Source organism: Silurus meridionalis, chromosome 3 (assembly GCF_014805685.1).
Source record: "Silurus meridionalis isolate SWU-2019-XX chromosome 3, ASM1480568v1, whole genome shotgun sequence".
Taxonomy (NCBI): domain Eukaryota; kingdom Metazoa; phylum Chordata; class Actinopteri; order Siluriformes; family Siluridae; genus Silurus; species Silurus meridionalis.
The window spans coordinates 32,358,643-32,384,199 of NC_060886.1; the positions used below are offsets into that span (position 1 = coordinate 32,358,643).

A 25,557-nucleotide genomic window follows, 5' to 3' on the forward strand; every position below is an offset into this window, starting at 1 on the left:
TTCTCCGGCGACAGGGCTGGGGGCGGATTTATACGGAGTGTCGGTGAATATATAGACTTTATTCATCCTCTTACCCCACTGACGCAGACAAGATCGCCCTCCACATTTCTCTGCTGTCTGGAGAATCCCTCTCTCTGGCCAGTGAGTTGTGGAGCGCCTCTGGTGGCAAGTTCGGCTCGTGCGCCCGGTTTATCCGGCTTCTCACCCGGAAATTAGGGATGGTCACCGCAGATCTCCACCATCTCTCTCCCGTTACCGAAAGCACGATCCCGCTCCAGTGTTTACCGAAGAGCTCCGTTCCGCACCAGAGTTTCCCAGAGAGCGCCACTCCGTCCCAGGACCTCCGGGGGATTTCCACCCTGCTCCAGGCCCTGCACTAGGCCCTCCAAGATGGCTCTGCTCCACCCCAGGACCTCCAGGAGATTTCCGCCCTGCTCCAGGCCCTTCAGGATGGCGCCACTCCGCCCCAGGGCCTCCAGGAGATCCTCAGCCTGCTCCAGGACCTCCAAGAGAGCGTAGTTCAGCCCCAGGACCTCCAGGAGAGCGCAGCTCCGCTTCAGGGTTTCCGGGACAGCTCCTTCTCGCTCCAGGGTTTCCAGGACAGCTCCTTCCCACTCCAGGCCTCCACAGAGAGCTCAGCTCCATTCCAGGTCGCCCAGAAGAGCTCAGCTCTGCTCCAGGTCGCCCAGGAGAGCTCAGCTCCGCTCCAGGTCGTCCAGGAGAGCTCAGCTCCGTTCCAGGTCGTCCAGGAAAGCACAGCTCTGCCCCAGGACCTCCACGAGAGCGCAGCTCTGCCCCAGGACCTCTACGAGAGAGCAGCTCTGCCCCAGGACCTCCACGAGAGCTCAGTTCTGCTCCAGGACCTCCAAAAGAGCTCAGCTCCGCTCCAGGCCTCCACAAAAAGCTTCTCTCTGTCACAGAGTGTCTCAGAGAGCTCCTCCCCGCTTCAGAGTCCTGAAGAGAGCTCCGTTCCGCTTCAGAGTCCTGAAGAGAGCTCCGTTTCGCTTCAGAGTCCTGAAGAGAGCTCCGTTCCGCTTCAGAGTCCTGAAGAGAGCTCGGCTTTGTCCCAGGACCTCCAGGCGAGTTCGGTCTCCCTCCAGGACCTCCAGGCGAGATCCTCTCAGCTCCAAGGTCTCCAGGCGAGCTCAGTTCCACGCCAAGTTCTCCAGGCGAGCTCTGTTCCGCTCAGGACCTCCAGGACAGCTCCGTTCCGCCCGGAGCTTCCCAGTGCACTCAGCTCAGCCCCAAGGCTGCGAAGGACGCCGCGCGCCGCTTGGCCGTGAAGGGAAGTCACACCGCCTGGCTGGCAAAAGGACGCCGCATGCCGCCTGGACACAAAAGAAATGTCGTACCACGCCTCACGGTCACCCCAAAGCGACGACTTGCCTCACGGTCTCCCAGGCGACGACTGCTCACGGTCTCCCAGGCGACGGCCAGGCGACTGCTTGCCTCACTGTTCCCCTGGAGGTGAGGCCATGTCACAGGGTTCCGCTCCCGGTGAAGCCACGTCGCAGAGATTCTCTCTGCCCCAGAGCATTCCTGAGAGCTCCTCTCCGCTCCACAGAGTCTCCGAGAGCTCCTCTCCGCCCACAGAGTCTCCGAGCTCCTCTCCGCTCCACAGAGTCTCCGAGAGCTCCTCTCTGCTGCCGCCCGTCCCGCCTCCGAGCTCCACTGATGGCGACATCTTGCCTCTGTGCGACTCCGATAGCGGCGTCATGCCTTCGAGCACCTCCAAAGACGACGTCACGCCTATGAGCTCCTCCGATGGCGACGTGTCGCCCATGAGCCCGCCCGGCGGCGCTCGCCTTGGGCACCCTGCAGGCGACATCACACCTCCGAGCTCCTCCGATGGCGGCGTCTCGCCTCAGAGCTCCTCCTTCGACGACGCCCGCCTCCCAAGCTTCCTGGAAGGCGATGTCTCGCCCCAGAGCTCCCCCTTCGATGACGTCTCGCTCCCGAGCTTCCTGGAAGGTGACGTCTCGCCCCAGAGCTCCTCCTCTGACGACGTCTCGCTCCCGGGATTCCTGAAAGGCGACGTCTCACCCCAGAGCTCCTCCCTTGACGACGTCTCGCCTCCGGGCTCCTCCGATGGCGACGTCTCGCCTCCGGGCTCTTCCGATGGCGACGTCTCGCCTCCGGGCTCCTCCGATGGCGGCGTCTCGCCGGGCTCCTTCGATGGCAACGTCTCGCCTCCGGGCTCCTCTGATGGCGGCGTCCCGCCTCTGAACTCCACCGTGGACGTCACCGGGCCTCTGGACACCACCGGGGTCGTTTTTCTGCTTCCGGGCTCAACTGGGTGCGTCACTCGTACTCCGATCTCCGCTACGGACGTAGCTCCGATCCAGACCTCCCCATTGGGGGTCTGTCCGGCCCTGATCGCCGCCGAGGGCATCACTCAGTCTCAGGTCTCTGCTGTGGAGGTCGCTCAACCTCGGGACTCCGCTGCGGGCGCAGCATGGTCCCTATCCGACGCTGGAGCTGTCTCACTGCCTCCTGGCTCCGCCAAAGACGTCCCTTCGTCCCTGGTCTTCGCTACAGGCAGCTCTCCGTCCCCGGTCGCCGCTGGAGCCGTTTCTCCAGCCTTCGTCCTGGCTCCGATCTTCACCAGGGGTTTCGCTCCGATTCTGGCCTCGGCAATGAGCTACGCGCCGTTTCGGACCTCCGCTGGGAGCATGGTTCCGCCCTGTGCCTTCGGGATGGGCATCCTCCGGTTCCTGCGCTTCGCCTGGGCTGTCGCCCCGCCTCAGGTCCTTGCTGGCCTTCTCCGGTTCTGCGGCGGTTCTGACCAGGTCCCGTTCGACCCTGGACGGACACCGATCCTCCTCCCAGTGCCCTGGCCTCCTAGCGTCTGTGGGGTTGGGCGTCAGGTGCCGCCTCAGGGGGGTAATGTCAGGATCCACCTGCCACGCCCCTTTGGTGGCTCTCTATGCCTCCACTCTCCATAGAGCTCCAGGTTTAACGAGGCACACCTGGAGCTCATCATCACTCATGCCTCCACTCTCTGAAGCCCCAGGTTTAATCACGCCACCTGGGGTTCATCATCACTCCACCCGCTTCTATATAAGCTCCTCTTTCACTCCCTATCCTCGTTTATTGTATGTGTTGGGCGCCACGTACTGGTTGTATGGGTTGTTTGTTGTTGTGCTTATGTCTATGTCTTCCGTTCCGTTTGTCCGGACTCCACAATCCCCGTACCGCCGCGCTTCACCTCCCCGCATCTCGGGTCAGCTAGCGCACTCGGACTCTTTCAACATAAGGACTGCCGTGTGCTTGTGCTTGTATGTGTGTGTGCGCGCGTGTGCGCGTCTGTGTGTGTGTGTGTGTGTGCTCGTGTGTCTCTCTCTCCCTCACGCTTGTATTAAAACTCGAGCGAGCTGTACTCCGGCTTCCGCCTTCTGTTTTCGCTCGCACCCTGACACATTATTTGTGGATTGTTCAGTTTTTCACTCATGTTCTTTGTCCACCTGAAACAGGATGACTTGGCTAACAAGGGTTTAAGGAGAAACTCCCAATGTCAGTCCAAAATCTGACAAAAAAGCATAGTTGTGTTTGGAACAGAAAAACTCCGGAAAGATATCATTAAATCTTTATTCTCTGATGTTTAGTTCTTTATCAACAGGAAAGTGCTTCAGCAAGTCCTAATTTTATGATGGATTTTGTGTGCAGATTTGCCGTGGGAGCTGCAGCTTGCAGTGGTTTATGCCACTCATGATCTGGCAGCCAGCAACCCCAATGTCGCTGTAAAGATTTTGGAATCATGGTGGCAAGACATCACAAAGCTCATTCCTCCAGCCGTCACCAAGCCTCAGACTCTCTTTATGAATAATTTAATAGATTACTTTTATAGTGATTTACACCTAAAACTTTTGTTCATAAAGAAATAAAATACATTTTAGATCTGTACAGTGTTATCTGCTGTCTATTATAGTTTATGTTTATGTGGAAAAAGCCTGTATGCTATAGACTCAATGATGAAGACATCAGACAGTTTGGATCAGGACCAGCAAAACCCATCACAGTGAGCACTGGGACCTCAGGGCCGTATCCTCAGTCACCAGCTGTTCACACTGTGATTCATGACTGTGCTGCAATGCACAGCTCAAATCATCAAGTTCACCAGTCACATGACTATGATGAGTCTCATCATCAAGAACAACGAGACGGCTTTCAGACAGGAAATGCAGTGGATAATGGATTGGTGCAGACTCAACAATCTTGTGTTCACTTGTGGAGAAACTCACCTGGTCTCTCAAATCCTCCAGCATTGTGGATGATCAAACACACACCCTTCATACACACTTTTACCCTCTGTGGTGTCTGAGAGCCAGGAAATGATACACCAGTGGAAGTTTGAAAAGTCAAACCGTAACAAGAAACATGTTGATGTGCTGAAAACGGTGCACAATGAGAAGAAAAAATATTGATCATGTCAAAAAAGTAGAATTAAACTGGTCTGAAAATATAAAAAGTAGAAAGTACAGATATTTATGTACAAATTTAATGAGTGAAAGTAAAAATGTGTCTGAAAAATAAATAGTGAAGTAAAATACTGATAGCAGAAAAATCAACTTAAGTACAGTATTGAAGTATTTGTACTTCATTACTTCACACCTCTGCATTTTACACAGAGTCTCAACTCTTTTGGAATTGGGGTTGTGTTTCAGAGATTCTGCACAGCGTTACTCGTTGTCTCTAATAGTTTATACAGTGGCAGGTCTTCAGTCCCAATCCCCCTCTTAATAACATCATTATGATGCCACAGCTATAGAATTATACAGATATGCAGTATAACAGAGCGCTGCATCACAGACATTTCATACAGCGTGTTATATCTTCGTCAATCAGTTCCACACGGCGAGTCACAGTTCTGCTTAACAGACTGATTTTTTCAAACTTGCCTTTGCTCTCCGGACACAAGACACCTGCCGTCTCTACCATGCATTCTTTTAAAACCTGCCTTTGGAGAAAGGCTTGCTAGCTTTGCTTATTTGAATGCCAGCAAAGACTTGCCTTGGTACTTGCTCTTGAATTGTAGTTTGCCTGCTTGCTAGCGTAGTCGGCTTGCTTCATAGCAAGGTGACGGCTGATATTGTACTCGTTGAAAACCGCGACAGTTTCTTGGCATATTGGGCATACAACGTTCAGTGAAAATATATTTTGTTGTCCACTCCGTATTAAACACTCGGCGCTCACTATCCACTTTTCTTTTCTTTGATAAGCTAATTTTGCAGAAGGGCTCATAAGATGGTCACGTTCGTGGGCCGGATTAATAAACCCAACGGGCAGTGTGTGGCCCATGTCTGGTCTATAGGATCTTTACAATGTGTGTATGTAAGGTACACAGAAGTGTTTGTGTGTTCTGCTGTTAGCCAGAATGTTGCTCCTGTTAAAAAGCTCAGGGTTACAAAGGACAGGAACTGCTGCTGTGATGGCGGAGTGGTGAAGGCGTTAGTCGAAATCTAATGAAGTTTCTGCTCACAGCGTTTCATCAGTGTGTGATAGTGATTTATTGTTAAGTCTTTACTGTGTGAAGTGAACGATGTACAGAAGTGTTTCATGCATAGAAGAAACGTTGGAAACAAACATAATCTGGTTTACTGGAGGTGAAAGTTGTTTTGCTGGGACGAGGAGGAAGAACATTAAAACTCACATTATCTCTTTAGGAAACATGATTCATCTTGTGCTTTCTACAAGATCAAAAAGGTTCAGAAAAATCTTTTGAAACAAAAACATGTTTCAAATGTCTCAGACATGTCTAAAACGTCTCAAAAGGCTTTAGGAGACGATGAGTGGACGTCTCGTCTGCGGCGGTAGAGGACGATGAGTGGACGTCTCGTCTGTGGCGGTAGAGGACGATGAGTGGACGTCTCGTCTGTGGCGGTAGAGGATGATGAGTGGACGTCTCGTCTGTGGCGGTAGAGGACGATGAGTGGACGTCTCGTCTGTGGCGGTAGAGGATGATGAGTGGACGTCTGCCTGTGGCGGTAGAGGATGATGAGTGGACGTCTCATCTGTGGTGGTTTGTCAGCACTGGGGTTTGGCTCTGAAGCTGGAAACACACCTGCTCCCCGTCAGAAGAAATGGTTTGATCTGCTTCATAAGGTTTGTGCTGACAAAAATGTATAAGAGAAGATGATTAAACACAGTTCCCATAACCTAAAGGTCTTTATTTGTACAGAGTGAGAAATGTCCAATGCAGGTCCACGGCCAGTCAAAACTTTTCAGAAACGTCTTTGTGGATTCCACCCTCCTAAAGTGTTCATTTCAGACTTTCAGGTAATCCTCTCTTTCATGTCACGTCACTGTGAACCTGCACAACTATATTTTAAGCTCAGTTTATATTTATGACCTGTGTAACTCATATAAAACATGACAAACAAGAAAAAAAAATAACAATAGATTTATATATTTTTAAATTGCCTTCAAATGTTGCCGTTATGAGACCCTTTATTACTAATTTTAATGTTAAAGTGTGTTATATTTATAGATCTTCATATCACTTGACTTCTGCCCTCAGACTCTCACTAGTGTACAGAGATAATTGTGGATTAAACATATTAATGTGTGAATGTTAGATTTTGCAATGTTTCTTCTTATTTAGATCTGTAAAAAATACCAAGACTAAAAGGTGAATAAAACCTGTTTTCCACACTCTTTATTGTTCTTTTACCAGGTCGTAAGTGTTCCACCTGCTGCAAGTGTTCCACCTGCTTTACTCCACTCCTACTGCTGTAGCGCCCTCTACCTCCACCCCCACCATTATACAGCCTGCACTTACATTATCACTGCTCATTCATTATTTTCATATTTCAGTATTTACTCCACACGCAATTATCTCTGGAACGTCCCCAAAGCCTTTTATAGTCATATTGTCTTTTATTGAATAGAAGATTATTTGTGTTCTTTAAAACAGGAATTTTAAAAAGAGCTTTATATGTCATCATCATCATCATCATCATCATCATTATTATGTTTAAATTATAATATACAATATGTGTCTTTACTACCTGGTAGTCAAAGTTCATCTCCTTCATTCAGTGATTCATCTGCATCCAGACCTGCTGTTTCTTCTGTTCTGCTCCTTCAACCATTTCTTCCTGGTGTTTTGAGCCACTCAGAGACTTGATATTATTTTATTTATATTATTATTATTTTATTTATTGTACTGTTTATGAATATTGTTTGCTAATGTTTATGTCGCTGTGTAATGATTCTACTTTTGTGGATTTACTACTATTATTATTTATTGTTATTATTAGTTGATGTTTTAAACCCACTTAGTCACTTTTTATCATTGTACATGTTTATATTTATTGTTAAATACCCCTTACTATTATATACATCATTTAAAAATATTATTTGTACCTTTGTATGTTTGCATCAATTATATTTCATCATTTTACATTTTTGTAGCATTTTCAGTAAATAAAAATAAAATGTTTTATTGTTCATAGAACAGTGACTCGTGATTTATTCTGTGAACCTGCTGAACCCATTATCATCTTCATTATTATTATTATTATTATTATTATTATTATTATTATTATTAAGAATATAAAGCATTCATGCAAAACATGTATCCTATATAATGAAAAAGAGACTTTTGATAAAATAAGTTTAAAAGTTAAATAAATACATTGAGAAATGAATTTATATATTTCATGAACTTTATTGCAATTTCCAGTAAAAATGTCAAAAAATGTCTGAAGGTTATAAATTAACCTGAATGACAAGTGATTCATTTTCATTCACATTATTTACATTCACATCATCAGTATTTGTGTAGATTATTAGGTGATTTTAAACGTGCCTGAGGTGAGATCTGAACCAGCATCATTCACATCAGTGATTTCCACTGGGAAAAACATAACAATCCAGATAAATAAGATGTTTTAAACTCAGACACCACCATCCACTTTACACCTTATGTGCATGAGAACAAATATAAAAAATGGATATAATGAAGTACAGTTCAAAACTTTACTGGTTTACTCACAAACTTTTCTGTGTGCACTTTCCTTTCTGTGAGCTTCTTCAGACCTCATCCTCACCAGTCTAAAGCTTGTCCTCCTCCAAGGGTCCAATCAAGTGGTGGTTCTTGTCCAGGGATGTTCCTTATCTGTGGGCATACAATATTCTCTATAATGAACCACTTCCATGTTACTGAATTTTAAATACAAAAACATTTCTATTAAACAGTTTCTTCTTATGATAAAAATCCCACCATGTGTCTACATCTAGGCCTTATTTGTGTGTGGTTAAAACTCCTCTCTAAATATATTTTCTCTTAAGGTTAATGTTTTTCTCTTAAGATTAATGTTTATTGGACTGTTTTTGTTGAAAGTATTAACGTATATGTTTATGATGTAAACAATTATAAACTCTTTCTGAACAGAGTGGGGTCCATCCTGATTATGTTCCTCATCAAAACCACTAAGAACTTGAACGTGATCTTCAGTCAATTTAGTGATCATCAGCACAGACCTCATAGTCTTCACCAGAGTCTGGATTCTTCTGAAAACACACACAAAAGCCCTACATCAGTCCTAATCCTGTTCATCTTGTAGTAGCTATACATTTAGCTGCAACTGCACTAATAGTACATTAAAAATGCTACAAACTTACTAATGAGAATCAAAATGAGTGCGACTCAGCTTTAGACAGTGTTTTTCCATCTGCACTAAATGAATCTATTCTTAAACAGACTGCTCCAGTGTCTGTGTCTGTCCTCCATCTGCTGAAAATAAATGATCTTCAGCTGATCTTCTGCTCATCCTACTGCAATGTGTGCTACTTACACGTGTGTCCTCACTGGTGTCTTCACCTGGTCTTCTGCTCTGGTTCTGCTGCAGGATGGAGGGAGTGTGTTGCACTGTTAGAAGATGGAGGGATCAGTGGAGCAATGATAGAGGATGGAGGGAGGACAGGATTTAAGTGAATCAATGCTTCAGATCAGTGAGATTACAAGCTGGGTTTAAAGCTGTAGATTTTATAGGAGGGTGGATTTTATTTGTACATACTGTTCTTTCCTTTAAAAATGGATTGAGGGGTTGGTTTCGGGAAAGGTAGAGGCTTATTCATGTTTACTCCAATAACATCACTTGGGAGGGGCAGATTTGATTCTACCCCTCTGACATCTACTCGGAGGTCTGCCCTGGAGAATTAGTGAAATGAAACGGTTCTTGGCAGTGAGCTACACAGTGTGGTGCTGGTGGATGGAGCTCACGTGGCTCTAAAGCAGATGAAGCATCAGTGGAATTCATGATGGAGATGCTGAAGCAGCTGGATGTTTTTATTTAATGGTTTATAAATTTATAGTGTTTTAAATGTCTTTATTATACAGTTACAGCAGTAGGAACTGTTATGAGAGCTGGTGCACAAATAGAGAAAACAACCACACATGCAGAATAAAATTAGAAATAAGAATTACAAACTATTTGTATAAAATCTCTATGAAATAAATGAAAATAATCAGGCTATAATACTGCACTGTATGTCACTGGCTGAAAAAGAGATATTGTAGTTTAAAAAATATTGATAAATTTTATTTTTATTTCGTTTTGATATATTTTGATGTTTTATTTCAGTTTCCGAAAAAGTTTCAGACTTTTGGTTTGTATTAAATTTTTGTTTTTAATTTCTAATATAAAATAAAAGCTTTGATATTTATAAATATTTATGAATTAAGTTTTAATACGGTGATGTTCATTTGTTGCTGGTTTTTGGAAAATATTCCTTAAAATTCATATAACTTCTTTCATGCACATGTATCACTTGATAAGTTCCTCTTAAAGTTCTTATAAAATGTATAATAATCACGAATCAAAACACTTGAAAGTATTTACATTGTAGATTGTCTTTATTAATATTTTAAATAATTAATCAAATAAATATATATATACATATACACATTAAAAATAATAAAATATACAATTTAAATAACATATTTGTATTATGAAATTATTATTTATAATGAAACAATAATAGGAAAATTATAATAGCATTATTATTACTATTATTAATATAACATTGTTCCCTTCTTCTTCCTCTTCTTGTTCTTTCTCTTTTTCTTTGCTTCTCCAGCTTTTATGATCATGTTTATTTCATCCACCTGCACACAAACACACACATATACACTTCTATCACACGTGTGTCACATGCATATAAAGAGTGAATAGAGGAGTGATGTGTGTGATTATGAATAGATGTAAATGAGGAATTGGTGGGTGGGGTTTTGTTTCCACATGACCAAAATCAAATCATCATTTTAATATCAACAGTTCAACAAAAAAAACACATGAAATATTATTAGAATATACACTCGTTACTACAACCACTAATTACAAATCATTCCTAAATATAATATTACTATGTGTGTGTGTGTGTGTGTGTGTGTGTGTGTGTGTGTGTTTGCTCACTTTGGCTCGCAGAAGATCAGGATCTGAAATCATGTTAATGATTTCAAAGTTGTTGTGACTCCCAATCAGCATCCATGAAATATTATCCGCTTCAGCTGGGTGGATTTTCTCTACCAGAGGCAACAGGTGATCATCTGCAGAGAGAGAGAGAGAGAGAGAGAGAGAGAGAGTGTTAAAAACTGCTGTGTATGTGTGTGTGTGTGTGTGTGTGTGTGTGTGTGTGTGTGTGTAAGTGCATGTGTGTGTGTGAGTGTAACACTTACGTGCCATTTGGATCTGCATTTTAAAATCTGCAGACTCCAACATGTAAATGGTTAAACGCTTCTGAGGTGCTGCAGCCATGGATACATCCTGCACAGCTGGAACATGAGGTAGAGCTGGACTCTGTTCTACAGCTGGAACGTGAGGTGGAGCTGGACTCTGTTTTACAGCTGGAACATGAGGTAGAGCTGGACTCTGTTCTACAGCTGGAACATGAGGTGGAGCTGGACTCTGTTTTACAGCTGGAACATGAGGTGGAGCTGGACTCTGTTTTACAGCTGGAACATGAGGTGAAGCTGGATTCTCATCCACAGTTGTAAGCTCTTCTAGAGCAGGAACTGTGTCTACTGCTGGGGCATTTTCTTTATTTGGCTCTACCTTATTTTCTGTCACTTCATGGTGCAGATCACCAACATACAGTGCTGAAATACTCGAATTCATTTTTATCTAAAAAACAAAAACAAACTCTCAGTTACAAACAAGAGAAAAAACACCAAACCTACAGTCTTAAACAGATCAACATCAGTATAAATAAACTACAATCACTTTCCACTCTGAAATGTTGAAAGATTGTAAAACATACAGGTTTAAAGATCTTACATTTCTACATTTCTCAGTACAAAAATAAAGTTAATAAAAAGCACAGAACAGTCTAAAAAATATTCAGAATAACTATATATATAGCAAAGCTACTTATCAGGTACCTAATAGTCAGTAGTAGATGAATAGTTATAATGTTTATGTCGCTGCTGCTGCTTTTATTGCGTCTGTGTGTTTGTTTGATGGTTGTCAAGGAGATACTAGAATTTTTATGATGACGTCATAGAAACTTTTCTGTAGCATCACTCTGGTCACATGACCAGTTGGATACATAAATCGCAGACAATTAAATTACAAACACTATAAAAATATTATTTTAATACAAAACTAACTTTAAATATCAATATGATGAAAAATAAAAATGCTCCTGAATCCTGCATGTACACAAAACAGACCAATGAATCCCATTTAAAATGCTTTCAGTGATTCTACATCCTGCGTCTGATCTACACTGTGTGACCAAATGTATTGGGACACGTGACTTTTCCACACCACATCAGTAAAGAGCTCCATTTAGTCTAAATTTTACTAAAAAATAAAGAACAAAATGAGAGATAATATTTCCAGAAATGTTGCAGTGAGCAGAAATGGATCTTTCGGCTAATAGTGTAGGAGACATCATCATTAGCCTCATGCTAGCCGGGTTTGCTAGCGCTGTTTTTGTGTTAGCTAGTTTCTTAGAATATTTGACAAAAAATGACCAAAATTTACCATTCAATTTAAGGTTATTAAGATATTCATAATCTATTTAAAGCTCACTAAATGTAGAATATATAACCTGAGGAGGAAACCTATTGAAGCTAAGATTAGTTAGCCGCTAGTTAGCCTAGCTCATTGGATCTCAAAGTGTGGGACGCAGCCCTCTAGTGGAGAATAAAGATACACCGTTTCTGTTTTTTTAATTTATCACTCTTTAATTTAGAAGACAGTCAGAGACACATTTGTATCTGTAATATTAACTGGATGTGGGCATGGTCTCAACTGTAAACACTCAAATATGAAACAGTTTTAAAATAAATGTGAAGGAATTAGAAATAAATGATGTTTGTGATCTGGCACACTTGATGTTGGACAAAGTGTAAGTGTAAGAACTGCTCTCCAACTTCTACAGCTTCATATCTACAGTGGGGGAAATAATTATTCAATCCCCTGCTCATTTTATAAATTTACCCTCTTACAAAGAAATGAACAGTCTAGAATTTTTATGGTAGATTTATTTTAACAGAGAGACAGAATATAAAACAAATATGCTGTAACATTAAATTATACATTATATTATATATTGTAACACACACAAAAAGTTCATTTGATATGATTATATTATATATTATATTGTACATTGTAGTGTTAAAGCATCATTTTGATCACAATACTGTAATTTTTCATGTTTACTTCTTTTAATTCTTCATATTTATTTTAACTGGTTAATTTATGCATCACGGGAAGAAATACTTCCGCAAACGTCTTCAAAAGTATAAAAGGCTTCAATCTTCAATCTGTCAAAATATCTGGTATCAAAAGTAAGTACACCCCTAACTGAACGTGTCCAAACTGTGTCCAAAGTGTGAATATTCTGTGTGATCACCATTGTTATCTCACACAGACTTAATCCTCCTGGGCATCGAATTCACCAGAGCTGCACAGGTTGTTGCAGGGATCCTCCTCCACTCCTCCATAATGACATCACAGAGCTGCTGGATGTTAGACACATGGTGCTTCTCTACTTTCCGTTTTAGGATGCCTCACAGGTGCTCAATAAGGTTCAGGTCTGAAAACATACTTGTCCACTTCATCACTTCCTCAGCAAGGCAGTTGTCATCCTGGTGGTGTGTTTTGGGTTGTTTTAATGTTGGAAAACTGCGGCCCAGTTTCTGAAGGAGGGCATCATCTTCTCCTTCAAAGTGTCACAGTACATGTTGGACTCCATGTTTCCCTCAATGAAGAACAGCTCCCCAGTACCAGCAGCACTCATGCAACACCAGACCATGATGTTACCACCACCATGCTTGATTGTAGGCAAGACACAATTTTCTTGATTCTTCTCACCAGGGCGTCGCCACACATGCTGGACACCATCTGAGCCAGACAAGTTTCTCTTCGTTTCAACAGACCACAGTGATTCAGTGAACTGTTTGCAGGGGTTTTTGTGATCCAGCTGCAGAAGAGGCTTCGTTTGTGTGTCTGTGTGTGTCTGAGTCTTAACCTGTGCAGCACCTGGGATCTGAAGTTTCAGGTGCCACCAAGTAAACTCCCTGCAGTGGATCCAGTAGAATGGGGAGTAATACAATCAGAGACTCAGGGTTTATTTACTTTTTTTTTATTTTTTTGTTTTTAAATATGATAAAATATATTCAATTAATTATATTTTTGTGATATTTTATATCTTTAGGTGGTGGTGAAGGTTTGGAGGTGATCATTCACAGAATCTGAAAAACAACAAGAAGATCACACACTTTAACAGCAGGAACAAGAAGCACACGATTGCATGTATAGTAGCTGAATGAGATTTAACACACTCGTTCACACACTCGTTTACAGTGTGGGTCTGTAACAGCATTTCCTTTGAGGAGATACTTACACGTGTCTGGACTCTAACGTCTGTTTCGGATCACCCTGACACTAATAACTTTAACTGCTAAGGAAGAAAAAAACACATTTAACATGAAAAAATGTACGAATTCCAACATGATGAAATGATTCATGATTACAAGTTCATTTACACACTCGTTCACACAATCACTCACACACTCGTTCACAGTGGTTCAGTAACAGCATCTGCTTTGAAAAGAAACTTACTTCGGTCTGGATTCAGCTGACGTCCCCTAAAATTGTTCGGTATGATGGCATCCACATAATACTTAATAATTTTGGGAGCATCTCCCATTTCAGGGTTTGCACTTATGGGTGTCCTGTGAGAGAGAGAGAGAGAGAGAGAGAGAGAGAGAGAGAGAGAGAGAGAGAGACGGTGAGAAAGGTAATACCCATGTACTCAACGTATGCTCACACACACACACACACACACACACACATGCACAAACACACACGCACAAACACACACCTTTCCACTGGAGTGTTCTGGGGGCCGTCACCACATGGGGGAACAGAATCCATTTTTATTTTTAGTTTATTACTGCAACAATACAAAAAACATGAAAGCTTTTAAATACAGTTACTGAAATCTAACACTAAACATCTATCTATCTATCTATCTATCTATCTATCTATCTATCTATCTATCTATCTGTCTGTCTGTCTGTCTGTCTGTCTGTCTGTCTGTCTGTCTGTCTGTCTGACCAATCAACCCAGGTTTTGTTTAAAATTATAGCCAATCATCTATAAGAAGGGGCGGGACACAGTATGTAGCGGCGTATTGAGTGACGTCATCACCAGGCATGCCGCGCACGTAGTTTTTTTTCTTTTCATCCGCGCCTAAATGTATTTATTTATTTGTGTATTTTTATGTATTGATTAATGTTTTATGTAAACAACGCAAAAAATAAAATAAAATATCTTAAACGTTTTTTGCTTGTAAAGTTTAAATAACATTGGATTTTTTCCTTTCTTGAATTTTTTGGTGTATTTAAAATAATTTTCTGAGAAGAACAACAGACAATGTTGTAAAATTTGCCAAGAGAAATTATCCAGAAAAGGGGATACACACTGAAATGTACAGTATGAAATGTACTATATTACATGTTCAGTATGAGAGTGAAGAAAAGAGAGAACTTTACCTTTCCACGCGCTGCAGCAAAATGACAACTTTTCACCCAGTGATTATTAGCCGCTGGTTTGTTTACTACAGTTGCTAGGATACACATAAACAAAAACGTCCAGAGTGAGTGATGAATTGCACAGTGGTCACGTGGTTGCTTCCTGCGCTCAACAAGGTCCGGTAATGACGTCAGTGTTTTTTTTTTTTTTTTTTTCCCGCATCCGCGCCCGAATGAGAATTTAGACAGTGCCACTAGAGGGCAGTGTGAGACTGATAATTGTCAATGTGATCAGTGTGTTACAATTCAACTGTTTCTAACTAATGCACTTCTTCTATTTCTTTTTCTTCTTCTTCTTCTTCTTCTTCTTCTTCTTCTTCTTTACCTTATTATTATTATTATTATTATTATTATTAGTGTTATTAGTTTCTTCTATTCCAAGCTTTGATCTTCAGTTAAAAGGTCCAGATTATCAATATAGAACTTAGAACTATAGAACTTTTTTGTAAATTAAGCGACTAAAAACTCCAAAGGAATTTTCCTGCCAACTTTATATGAGTTGTTTTAGAAAAAGCATCAATTCAATGCAGAGGAGACCCTGTTTTAATACCACTGTTTTTGTTCCTGTGTATTTGGGGGTGTTTTAATTTTAGAGCATGTTGTATTTAATAAACTTTGTATGTTTTTAAATGCTTGTAATTTTCATGTTTTCTCTATGAAGCATTTACTAAGAGCTTACGAGCACCTGGGCTTTGTTTTGTAACTGATCCTGAAGCAGAACAAGATCACATTCAAGCGCGTTCCCTCAGCTGTCACCAAGTGCCTTAGATCAGCTTCATCCATCATCACATAAAGCCTAAAAATGTGATCTCTTTATAAATATTTTTTATAGATTATATTTATAACATTGTATATTTTTGTACATAAATAAATAAAATACACAGTTGATCTGCACAGCGTTACTCGATGTCATCAAGACGGTGCCGGTCACGACTGCTCCGGCTACGTTTTCTATTTTTTTGTTTATTTTATATTTTTATTTACTTAGTTACCGCATTTCACTGTTCAGGATCAGCCAAAGGTCCTCTCTAGTAAATTAAAGATTTGGATATAAAGTAATCCCTCGCCTATCGTGGGGGTTACGTTCCAGACCTCCGGATAGGCGAAAGAACATGAAGTGGCAACCTAATATGTATACAGTACTGTATACAAAATTTATAAACCACATCGACACTCTTATGAACCTTTTCTGTGCTTTAAACATTTAATATTCTTAAACCTACGTAATTTACCATTTTAACATAAAAATTCTATATGGGTACTCACCAGTGAAGGTACAACTTGAATGATGAAGATGATGATGAATTAAGTGTGCAGTACTAATGATGATGAAGGTGATGAAATGAATGTACTGCATACCCAAGAATAGCATTACAGCTCTTCATCAGGTGGTGCAGTATCTTCACCCTCGTCCATAACTTCTGTTGTCGCTAAAGGCGTAGTGTCTGGTGTCTTCTTCCGAGTGATGAACACAGTTATGGGGAGTTGCTGGTGCTGCTTTTTCTTCTGGGTAAAAAGGTTTTTTATAAGCAGACATGTTACCCTCGATTGCATTTGAGAACTGCAACAAATGAAGAATATGGGGGTCTCATTCTTGAGCTAGTTGCTGAAGTTCTTTGGACAGTCTGACAAGGGTTGCAAAGGCGCTCGAGTGTTCGCCAACCTCCTAAATTTTTTATATTTTTTCATATCTGTTAGTATTAAGATCGGCCTCACACTGGTTCTCTAAACACATTCCTATGTTGTCTGTTCAGTGTCTATAGGATCTTTATGATGTGAGTATGTAAGGTACACAGAAAGTGTTTGTCTGGGTTCACACATCCCTGGTTACTATGTTTTCTTACCCAACCAGGAACAGTTTAAGCTCGGGTTTTATCCAGTGTGTATATATACTTGTCTGTTATCTGATAAAAATAAAGATTGATAAAGGACTTGTTTATTTGATCCTTTAGTGACACCTTTTTGTCTCCCAAAACTCAGCTACATTTTTTGCCAGATCCTCGACTGATGCTGCCATGTTTTTCTGCCTGTCGTTCCCACTAATAGGTAACCATGTACTTGTTTATTCTTTATGTCTGTGTTTGAAATACAAAGGGGAATAATCATTTCATTATTGTTTTGATTTCTAATGAAAATAAAGTCACTGGGAGAAGCAGGATTTGAACCCACCCCTCCACGTGGAGACCAGAACACTCAGTTTCCTGGAAGGTATAGAACTTGAGCCTGGCGCCTTAGAACGCTCGGCCATCCTGACATACAAGCATGTGTTTCTTATCCCCTCAGTGGCTGATAAAACTATTTTTACAAATTTCTGTCTACTTGTTTATTTTAATTATCCTTTTATTTGTGTTTCTTATTTATGTAAGTCTTTTGTTTTTCTGTCTGAATGCCTATATACCTGCTCATCTTTCCTCTCGATTAATATCTATCTATTTAATCTATCCATCTGCCTGCTTGCAGAGGCGGCAAAAGTACACACATCCTTCACTTAAGTAGAAGTACAGATATTCATGTTTTAAAAGACTCTGGTAAAAGTTGAAGTTCTGACTATACTTTTTTTACTGAAGTTACAGTGAAGAAGTTTGGGCTTTGACATGTACTTAATTAGTAGTAAAGGCTTTGTTTTACTTGTTTCAGTGTCACACTGGTAACTGGACCTCACATCATATTAATATTAGGGCTGTCAGTCGATTCAAATATTTAATCGCTGTTCTAAATGTGAAGAGAGATGACAGAGATGGCAGAAAGCGCCCCCTATCTGTTTTCTTTACTTTACAAAAGCACAGCATTTTGTTGTTATTATTATTGTGTACAAAAAAAAGTAGAGCCTTTACATATTTGAATGATGTGTTGCTCTGTTCGATCAAAAAAGACAGTAATTTATGTTTGTTTTGGTGTTATGAGAAAAAAATTATTCTGATTTGAGATTTGGCGCATCAGTAAAACAAATGTTTTTGATGGATGTGCAGAATCGGGAAAACCTTCCGTAAACATGGCTGAGTGGATCAGCAGCACTTTTGAAGTCAAAACCGTAAATAATTAAACCGCGAACGAAATACATCTGCTACTGTTGCATGTTCACCATATGACCTAGACATGCAAGAAAAGTCAAAGCCTGGCTGTCAGGATGGCTGAGCTTTTTAAGGAGCTGCGTTCAGGTTGCAGTCTCCTCTGGAGGTGTGGGTTTGAATTGCACTTCAGATAGGGGTGTACCTTCTTGGTCAATTTTCCCATGTGGAAGAGACTTCAGTTCAGAAAAAACATGAGAGAAAACTATTTAACATGTTGACTCTGTTTGAAGTCTTCTGTTGCTTTTTTGATACTGAAAGATTTTGGCTAAATGTCACTGTATAATAAAGACTCATCCAAATGCTTGAGCATGTCTTTAGACAAAAATAGTCCATTTGACATCACTGGCTTGAACACTTGTTTTGTTATCATGATAGCTGAGCATGATCTCTCATTTAAACAGGATCTGGTTCCAGGAATGGCACAAAATTGTGCAACTGTGTGGCTAAATCTGTGTATAAATAAAGTGCAAAAGGGAAAAAAATGCAACATCTGTTTCGCTAGTATCCTGAGTTATTCAAGATATATATAGTTATTCAAGACATTTTAACTTGTATTTTGAAAGAAGTATATGTGGATATTTTTAAGAAAGGAGAGTTGAATCAAAGAATGGGAATGGGCTTAATAAAATTGATATACAAGAAAAAGGGAGAAAACAGATCTTAAAAACTACAGACCAATCACTATGCTGAATACTGATTTTAAGATTTTATCCAAAATCTTAGCCAACAGACTGAAGGAAGTAATGCTGAGCATAATTAAAACTAAACAAGTGTACGGTGTAAAGGGTAGAGATATAGCAGACACAACAATTAGTATAAAAGATATGATAAGATACATGTGTGAGCAGAATAAAGATGGTTTTATTATCAGTTTAGACTTTGAGAAAGCATTTGACAGGGTGGAACATAATTTCTTATTTGACATTTTAAAGAGGTTTGGGTTTGGAGAACATTTTATTAAATGGATTAGGATCTTATACAAAGGTGCAGTAACAAAAATTAAATGTAATGTGTTTTTAACACAGTGTTTTAAAATAACCAGATCAATAAGACAAGGATGAAACGGTGTACATGAGATTCGGAAGGGCGGCGGTTTTAACGGAGCATTTTACTTTTATGGAAGCAAAAGAAATAAAGATTTTAGGAGTTTTAATGGGGAGGGATGAAAAGAAAGCTAAAGAAACAATGTGGGAGGAAATATTAGGAGGGATTGAAAGGAGGTTGATATTTTGGAAAATGAGAACATTAACACTAAAAGGGAAAGTTTTAGTTCTTAACGTCTTAATGATTTCTAAACTATGGTACATTTTATACACATCATCTATGCCGTTGTGGGCAGAAAAAAGGCTGAAAAAATGTTTTTTTAGATTTTTTATGGGAAGGGAAACCCGCAAGAATTGCATACAACACCTTAATAGCAGCAATAGAGAAGGGAGGACTGGAGTTAATGGATGTGGAACAAAGAAAAAACAGTCTGAGGGTGAAAATGATAAAATAAAATACATGGATGAAGAAAACAAGGCGACATGGAAAGCAACAATGGGTTTTTTCTTAAATAAGTGCAGCAACTTTAAATGTGGAGACAAAATACTGTGGATGAAAACAAAGAATTGAATGACGGAGGGGTTGCCAAACTTTTATAAAGAACTCTTGAGGGCCTGGGGCACATTTTTATCTCATGTACATTTTAATCCACAAGGAAGAGAGAACATTTTAAATCAGCCTTTATTCTTAAACAATGGCATTTTAAATCAGGGGAAAGAGATATTCTTTAAGAAATGGTGGGATGTGGGTATTATGAAAGTAAGAGATGTTTTATATGAATTCAAAGAGGGGTTTTTACCAACACAATACATTGTGGACATAATGGAGGAGGCAAAGGAGGATTTTAGCAGACAAGAAATAGAAAATAAATATGATGTAACCAAGAACTCTATACCTCAAGAATGGCTAAAAAGAATTGAAAACATGGAAGATGGCAAAGAATAAAAAGATGTGAATGTGAGTCTTGGAGGAAAATTGTTTGCTTTTAAAACATGTTCTGTGAAAATGTCGTATTGCCTTTTTAGAGACGCTGTTTTTAAGAGACCTGTTGCAAATGAATATTGGTTGCGCACGTTTAAAGATTTAAAAGAAGACAGTATATGGAGGAATATAAAGGAAAACTTATACAATAAAGTTGCAGAACTAAGAATATTTTATCAGACATAAGGCTATTTTTACAGATGCAAATTAAAATAGAATTGGAATAGATCGTCGCAGCTGTGGCAAAACGACAGTGGCAAAAAAACTTGCGTCTGAATCCTGTTATTATATGTGGATGATTGTTGACAATCAGAGGGAAATGCAATGGACTGCCAATTCTGTTGTGTGTTTTTGTATCACTTTGTTCTCAAACAAAAGTCTTTTGTTAAGCGTGTTTTGTGCATGCCGCAACAGCATCTCCTCCACAAGCTGGCAGTCCTATCTCAGAGCTTAAAAGGTAGCGTGGCCGAGTGGTCTAAGGCGCTGGATTTAGGCTCCAGTCTCTTTGGAGGCGTGGGTTCGAATCCCACCGCTGCCACTTTATAAATTTGGTCAAATCTCCTTCCGTAAATACTGCAGAATTTAATCAGCGGGTCCAAAGCCTAGATCCGTCGAGATCGAGGGTCGCTGTAAATGCTAGTCAAAAGGTGCTCGTTTTAGCTCTATGTTAAACAGTCTCACGAGCTCTTGTCAAATAGAATACAAAGGTTATCCTGCACTGCACACAGTTTTTCTTTTAGTTTGTCAAGTTTAGCCTTTTTTAGTCAAAAAGTAATGATTTGTATTTATTTCTCCGAACAACCAGATAGGTCCAAAACACACATACTAAGCTTATTTTCAGAAAACAATAAAGGACTGGATTATGCAGATCAGTGTACTCTGTACAGCATTGTTGTGAAATCTGTCCTTTTCACTTGTTCACATTATGCAATACACTGATTTACTTTTATGTGACACTTTTTCTTTCACAAACGCTGTAAATAAGAGTGTCATGGTTAATCAATGATCCATCTCCTAATTGAATTATTAAGATAAAATGCCACTATAGAAATGATAAAATAAAGAATCTGAGGATACTAGCAGATAAGACATTGCATTCTTTTCCTTTGCACTTTATTTACACACAGATTTAGCCACACAGCTGCACACTTTTGTGCCATTCCTGGAACCAGATTCTGTTCAAATAAGAGACCATGCTTAGCTATCATGATAACAAAACAAGTGTTCAAGCCAGTGATGTCAAATGAAAGCTAGACTGGTGTGTCACAGCGAGGTTTCAACTATTTTTGTCCAAAGACATGCTCAAGCATTTGGATGAGTCTTCGATATTCAGTGAAATTTTGCCAAAATATTTCAGTATCAAACAAGCAACAGAAGACTTGAACACGCAAATGTAGCAGACGTATTTTGTTTGCGGTTTAATTATCTACAGGGTTGACTTAAAATAGTTCTGCTGCAGTGTTAAAGAGCTGTGTTCTGGCAGAACAAGCTGTGGGAAATGTGTAAGAAACGAAGATCACAAACGTAGGCAAGATTTTAACATGGTGCAGGAAAACCCCAACGGATTTCAAATCCGTCACCTTACCCACTTAACCATGACTACACAAGGTTCTGCCTTAAGGCCACTGTGGCTTGCGTGCATCAAAGAGAAACCAATGGCAATTTTTCTGTTTGGCTCTCACACACCACAGATGTAGACTAGTTTTATGAAGTCAACAATAAGCAGTCAGAAGGCAACAAGAGTTTGGGGTTAACATGAATGAGACAGAGGGAGTCAGTGATGTAAACATGACTGAGAACAGAGACATTCCTGATCATCATCTTTTCTCTGCTTGTGTTCTATATGGTTGTTGTTCAGCCTGCATACATTTATTATGTAACACAATTTTTAATTATTTTTTTTGTATAAAACATTTCTGTTTGATCATTTTTAATTAAAATATAAATAAATAAATAAATAAATAAATAAATAAATAAATAAATAAATAAATAAATAAATAAATAAATAAATAAATAAATATAAAAGAGGCGAAATTAATCCTCCAGTGCAACACACGTTTATTCACCATGTCTTTTTTTGCTCAGCTATAAAAATATATAGATAGATAGATAGATAGATAGATAGATAGATAGATAGATAGATAGATAGATAGATAGATAGATAGATAGATAGACAGACAGCATGGTAGATAGGATTTGAAAGGTACCAGACTCAAGGTTCAATACATTCCAGGAAACTGAGTGTTCTGGTCTCCACATGGAGGTGTGGGTTCAAATCCCACTTCTGACAGTAACTTTATTGTCAGGCAGATGGATATATAAATTAGACAGATCAATAGATTGATAGGAAAGATGAGCAGGCATATATATGCATTCAGACAGAAAAAAAGAAAAGACTGACGTAGATAGATAAGAAACACAAAAAGAAGGATAGATAAGACAAACAAGTAGACAGAAATTTGTAAAATAGTTTTCAGCCACTGAGGGGATAAGAAACACTTGTATGTCAGGATGGCCGAGCGGTCTAAGGCGCCAGACTCAAGGTTCAATACCTTCCAGGAAACTGAGTGTTCTGGTCTCCACATGGAGGTGTGGGTTCAAATCCCACTTCTGACAGTAACTTTATTTTCATTAGAAATCAAAACAATAATGAAATAATTATTCCCCTTTGTATTTCAAACACAGACATACAGAATAAACAAGTAGATGGTTACCAAATAGTGGGAAAAACAGCCAGAAAAAAACTGTTAATACAGACTAGCAGGAAGATGGATATATAAATTAGACAGATCGATAGGAAAAACCCAGCCAATAGGGTTGCACAAGCCAGTGCACTCTTAGTGCCGGTCCCAATCACTATTACTGGTAAAGGGAGAGAGGTAGCTGATATGATGGAGAGGAGAAAGGGACATATGTTGTGTGTTCAGGAGATCAAGTGGAAAGGGAGTAAGGCTCGTTAGTAAAAACAGGTATGTAGTTACTTTTTAATGTTGTGTTCTGCCTACACAAATTCATTCCATTGAAGATGCATCTAAAATCGATGCTTGATGTTTAGACCTAATATGTATGTCATATGCATCTTTTTTTATTTAATCTATTTTTGAACATAACACATACAAACAATATTTATAATTATATTTTTGCTGAGATTACCCGACAATTTGAGAAAATTCAGTGTTTTTGTGATCGTTCTAAAAAAAGAAAATTATATCAGAGTAACACTGACCTTAAAACAAGTGAATGTTTTCTTCAAAAGCACTATATAGTGTCTTATCTGTATCCATCAATGTTCCCTGACCAGCCTTAAACGATAAACTGATTGATTGATTGTTCTTCCTTGGGAAGTAACATATTAACATATTTACGTTTAATCACCACATTATCTGTGTAAAGCTGCTTTGAGACAATGTTCATTGTTAAAAGCGCTATACAAATAAAAATGAATTGAATTGAATTGAATTGAATTGAATTGAATTGAATTGAATTGAATTGAATTGAATTTAATTGAAGTGTTCACCTGTTTGGTGACAGGGGGCGCTGCAGCGCTGCTCAAAAAATACAGAGACTCTGTACAGTAAAACCCCGTTCTACAAGCATAATTCGTTCTTGAAAATTGTTCGTAGGTCCATTTGCTCGTACGTTCGAACCGATTTTCTCTATAAGAATGAATGTAAAAGCGATTTAATCCGTTCGAGATCATTCGATCGCTTATTTCTGCACTTAAAAAGTATTTGTAGCCTATTTTAACAAACAAATACACTGCACATTACCGTAATGTAAACATAATTGAACACTTACTCATGTGGTAGTGGTTGATTGCGAGTGTGAGATGCGCACAATGCTCGTAACCTTCTCGGTTTCAATGGTAATTCTATTTACTTTTGTTTTCGCAGCACCATCACTGATTTTCTGGGGAGACATTTTTCAAGATTTCTAGTGAAATAAAAATATAACACAAAAAAGTTATGTTTTGCTGCACTGAACAACGAGAGTGACCGAGTGATACGTCATCATCTAAGCGACTGATGCTTCACTCCGCCGAAAACGGGGAACCTGCAGCATGGGTTTGCTCGTGCCTTCGAAATTTGCTAGTGAAATAGGGTAAAATTTTGCGAGCAAGGTCGCTCGTATTTCCGTTTGCTCGTACTATAGGTTGTTTGTACAATGGGGTTTTACTGTACTACATTTTCTATATACTTTGTAACATAAAGACGCAGTCTTGCACTTCAACGACGAAATGACGTGATTGCACAATGATGTCACGGTGTTACTTAGCAACTTTTAGAAGGATATTAATTTATAATCCATAACAGTTTTAAAATAAAGATACATTTTAATTTCCTTTGACTGATCATCTCAGTTCATCTCCTCCAAGTCCTTTAGCAAATCAAACCTGTTTTCAGTCTTTATCATGTCTTTTTTGCTCAGCTATAAAAATATATAGATAGATAGATAGACAGACAGCATGGTAGATAGGATTTGAAAGGTACCAGACTCAAGGTTCTGTACCTTCCAGGAAACTGAGTGTTCTGGTCTCCACATGGAGGTGTGGGTTCAAATCCCACTTCTGACAGTAACTTTATTGTCAGGCAGATGGATATATAAATTAGACAGATCGATAGGAAAAACCCAGCCAATAGGGTTGCACAAGCCAGTGCACTCTTAGTGCCGGTCCCAATCACTATTACTGGTAAAGGGAGAGGTAGCTGATCTGATGGAGAGGAGAAAGGACATATGTTGTGTGTTCAGGAGATCAAGTGGAAAGGGAGTAAGGCTCGTTAGTAAAAACAGGTATGTAGTTACTTTTTAATGTTGTGTTCTGCCTACACAAATTCATTCCATTGAAGATGCATCTAAAATCGATGCTTGATGTTTAGACCTAATATGTATGTCATATGCATCTTTTTTTATTTAATCTATTTTTGAACATAACACATACAAACAATATTTATAATTATATTTTTGCTGAGATTACCCGACAATTTGAGAAAATTCAGTGTTTTTGTGATCGTTCTAAAAAAAAAAGAAAATTATATCAGAGTAACACTGACCTTAAAACAAGTGAATGTTTTCTTCAAATGCACTGTATAGTGTCTTATCTGTATCCATCAATGTTCCCTGACCAGCCTTGAACGATACACTGATTGATTGATTGTTCTTCCTTGGGAAGTAACATATTAACATATTTACGTTTAATCACCACATTATCTGTGTAAAGCTGCTTTGAGACAATGTTCATTGTTAAAAGCGCTATACAAATAAAAATGAATTGAATTGAATTGAATTGAAATGTTCACCTGTTTGGTGACAGGGGGCGCTGCAGCGCTGCTCAAAAAATACAGAGACTCTGTACAGTAAAACCCCGTTCTACAAGCATAATTCGTTCTTGAAAATTGTTCGTAGGTCCATTTG

General features: G+C 39.6%; 2 long non-coding RNA genes and 2 other non-coding genes across 6 annotated transcripts; 3 read left to right on the forward strand and 1 right to left on the reverse strand.

The window, feature by feature from the left end:
- The first annotated feature begins 5,363 nt into the window (after positions 1-5,363).
- Positions 5,364-7,456, forward strand: LOC124383027. 2 transcript variants are annotated; one of them, XR_006925189.1, is made up of 3 exons: positions 5,961-6,102; positions 6,179-6,276; positions 6,674-7,456. It is a non-coding gene; the product is annotated as an uncharacterized LOC124383027 (long non-coding RNA). The 2 variants fall into 2 exon arrangements; XR_006925190.1 differs by having other exon boundaries at positions 5,364-6,276.
- A 6,178-nt stretch (positions 7,457-13,634) lies between these two features.
- Positions 13,635-16,676, reverse strand: LOC124383017. 2 transcript variants are annotated; one of them, XR_006925176.1, is made up of 6 exons: positions 16,409-16,676; positions 15,011-15,084; positions 14,338-14,409; positions 14,076-14,188; positions 13,858-13,914; positions 13,635-13,705 (listed from the first exon to the last, which is right to left on the reverse strand). It is a non-coding gene; the product is annotated as an uncharacterized LOC124383017 (long non-coding RNA). The 2 variants fall into 2 exon arrangements; XR_006925177.1 differs by lacking the exon at positions 15,011-15,084.
- Positions 16,677-20,601: 3,925 nt separating this feature from the next.
- On the forward strand, positions 20,602-20,683 carry trnal-uag. Its single transcript has one exon. It is a non-coding gene; the product is annotated as a tRNA-Leu (tRNA).
- Positions 20,684-22,650: 1,967 nt separating this feature from the next.
- On the forward strand, positions 22,651-22,761 carry trnal-caa. The gene is made up of 2 exons: positions 22,651-22,688; positions 22,716-22,761. It is a non-coding gene; the product is annotated as a tRNA-Leu (tRNA).
- Positions 22,762-25,557: the final 2,796 nt, after the last annotated feature.